The sequence below is a fragment of the Schistocerca cancellata genome, unplaced genomic scaffold (genome assembly GCF_023864275.1).
Source record: "Schistocerca cancellata isolate TAMUIC-IGC-003103 unplaced genomic scaffold, iqSchCanc2.1 HiC_scaffold_987, whole genome shotgun sequence".
NCBI lineage: Eukaryota > Metazoa > Arthropoda > Insecta > Orthoptera > Acrididae > Schistocerca > Schistocerca cancellata.
The window spans coordinates 5,001-7,500 of NW_026046995.1; the positions used below are offsets into that span (position 1 = coordinate 5,001).

Here is a 2,500-nt window from a genome sequence, read left to right on the forward strand (position 1 = left end):
CCGCAACAACTTTAATATACGCTATTGGAGCTGGAATTACCGCGGCTGCTGGCACCAGACTTGCCCTCCAATAGATACTCGTTAAAGGATTTAAAGTGTACTCATTCCGATTACGGGGCCTCGGATGAGTCCCGTATCGTTATTTTTCGTCACTACCTCCCCGTGCCGGGAGTGGGTAATTTGCGCGCCTGCTGCCTTCCTTGGATGTGGTAGCCGTTTCTCAGGCTCCCTCTCCGGAATCGAACCCTGATTCCCCGTTACCCGTTACAACCATGGTAGGCGCAGAACCTACCATCGACAGTTGATAAGGCAGACATTTGAAAGATGCGTCGCCGGTACGAGGACCGTGCGATCAGCCCAAAGTTATTCAGAGTCACCAAGGCAAACGGACCGGACGAGCCGACCGATTGGTTTTGATCTAATAAAAGCGTCCCTTCCATCTCTGGTCGGGACTCTGTTTGCATGTATTAGCTCTAGAATTACCACAGTTATCCAAGTAACGTGGGTACGATCTAAGGAACCATAACTGATTTAATGAGCCATTCGCGGTTTCACCTTAATGCGGCTTGTACTGAGACATGCATGGCTTAATCTTTGAGACAAGCATATGACTACTGGCAGGATCAACCAGGGAGCTGCGTCAACTAGAGCTGAGCAGCCGGCCGCCCGGGAGTGTGTCCCAGGGGCCCGCGCGAACACGCAAGCGTCCGCTCAATTATTCTGCAAACAGGAGGAGGCTGAGCTCCCCTGCACAATACACCTCGAAACCCTCTCAGGTCCCGGCGGCGCGCAGCGCCGTCCTAAGTACTTGGTCGGGTTCGAGAGAGGCGCAATCGCCCGGAGTTAGGCGAGTAGACGCTTTAGGTGCGACCACCCGTGCTCCCAACTGAGCTTGCCGCTGCCGACAGAGGCCCGGGAGCGTGCTGTCGTGGCATTGCCGGCGGGAGACAACACGCGCCACCTACGGTGACCGGCAGCTCCAACGCCAGCGCCACAGAAGGGCAAAGGCCCCACGTGGGTGCCGAAGCGAACTCTCCCAGCACAGCGCACGTGCCAACACGTCTGCACAACTGCGATACAAACCACCAGCGAGAACCGCTGGGGCGACCGAGCAGCAGACGGCGTCGCGGCGCCGAGTGCCGGGCGGCGGCGCATCCTCAACGCACACAGTCCTCAATCGGACCAGCACACTGCAGATGTCCACCGCGCTTCGCACCGGGCCGGCGAGGACCCACTTTGGCTGCACGGCGCCGCGCGCAGGGTGCCCCGGCGCGCAGCTGCGCCGCCTGCCGCGTCCGTCGGCCGGCGCGCCTGCCACTGGGCGCCCCCACCAGCCGGCTGTAGCGCGTGCGCCCACGCACCGCGCGGCCAGCACGCCGGGCGGCCCCCCCTCACCGGCCGGGGACAGTCCCACCCACCCACAGCCGCGTATCGCTTCACACCCAGATTCACATTCACGTTCGTTGGTATGGTGGGGACCGCTTCGTAGCTGTACCGATCGTTGCCCTCACAGATGTACCTCCAGCAAGGACAACCGCACCACAACGGGTTACCAGTTGTTCATTTGCGTAACGTCACCAGTAAACGTACACGTCCATCCCCGTTTGCAAAGTCAACTATTATTGCATGCCTGCCTGTCAGGTGTCAAGACACACTACATCCGCTCACATCCACGCAACAAAATGTGCCCGACTAGAGGGCACGTGGAAGGTGCCCCCGTACGTATGCGATGTCCATTGCGCGACCAACTGTCAACCGGCCTCTGTAGCATGTCGCAGATGTGGAACGCGGGGCACCGTGCTATCACATTGTGTGAGAAGAGACTACTACGTCTGCATACACGCGCCACTACATGAACAGACGGCTCATGCTGATCGCCATCCACTGCGTCCATTACTCCCACACGTCTCTATGGCGTACCACACTGCAATGCAGCTGTTATGGGGAGATGACACGTAGCTGTGTACACAACATTCTGAGCGGGTTGCGGTTGGACAATACATTAATGTAACGTGTCATATGCCAATTACAGAGCAGGGTAAGGCACAACTTGGGTTAGGTTAAGGCACAACTTGGGTTAGGTTAAGGCACAACTTGGGTTAGGTTAAGGCACAACTTGGGTTAGGTTAAGGCACAACTTGGGTTAGGTTAAGGCACAACTTGGGTTAGGTTAAGGCACAACTTGGGTTAGGTTAAGGCACAACTTGGGTTAGGTTAAGGCACAACTTGGGTTAGGTTAAGGCACAACTTGGGTTAGGTTAAGGCACAACTTGGGTTAGGTTAAGGCACAACTTGGGTTAGGTTAAGGCACAACTTGGGTTAGGTTAAGGCACAACTTGGGTTAGGTTAAGGCACAACGTGGGTTAGGTTAAGGCACAACGTGGGTTAGGTTAAGGCACAACGTGGGTTAGGTTAAGGCACAATGTGGGTTAGGTTAAGGCACAATGTGGGTTAGGTTAAGGCACAATGTGGGGGTAGATTGCGGTACAAATTGCATTAC

At 56.2% G+C, this 2,500-nt stretch overlaps 1 non-coding gene across 1 annotated transcript in view; it reads right to left on the reverse strand.

The window, feature by feature from the left end:
* LOC126150647 (small subunit ribosomal RNA) overlaps window positions 1-634 on the reverse strand; it is a 1,909-nt gene extending 1,275 nt beyond the window's left edge. The window contains exon 1 of the ribosomal RNA XR_007531523.1: window positions 1-634. This exon is cut by the window's left edge and continues 1,275 nt beyond it. This is a non-coding gene — a ribosomal RNA (small subunit ribosomal RNA).
* Window positions 635-2,500: the final 1,866 nt, after the last annotated feature.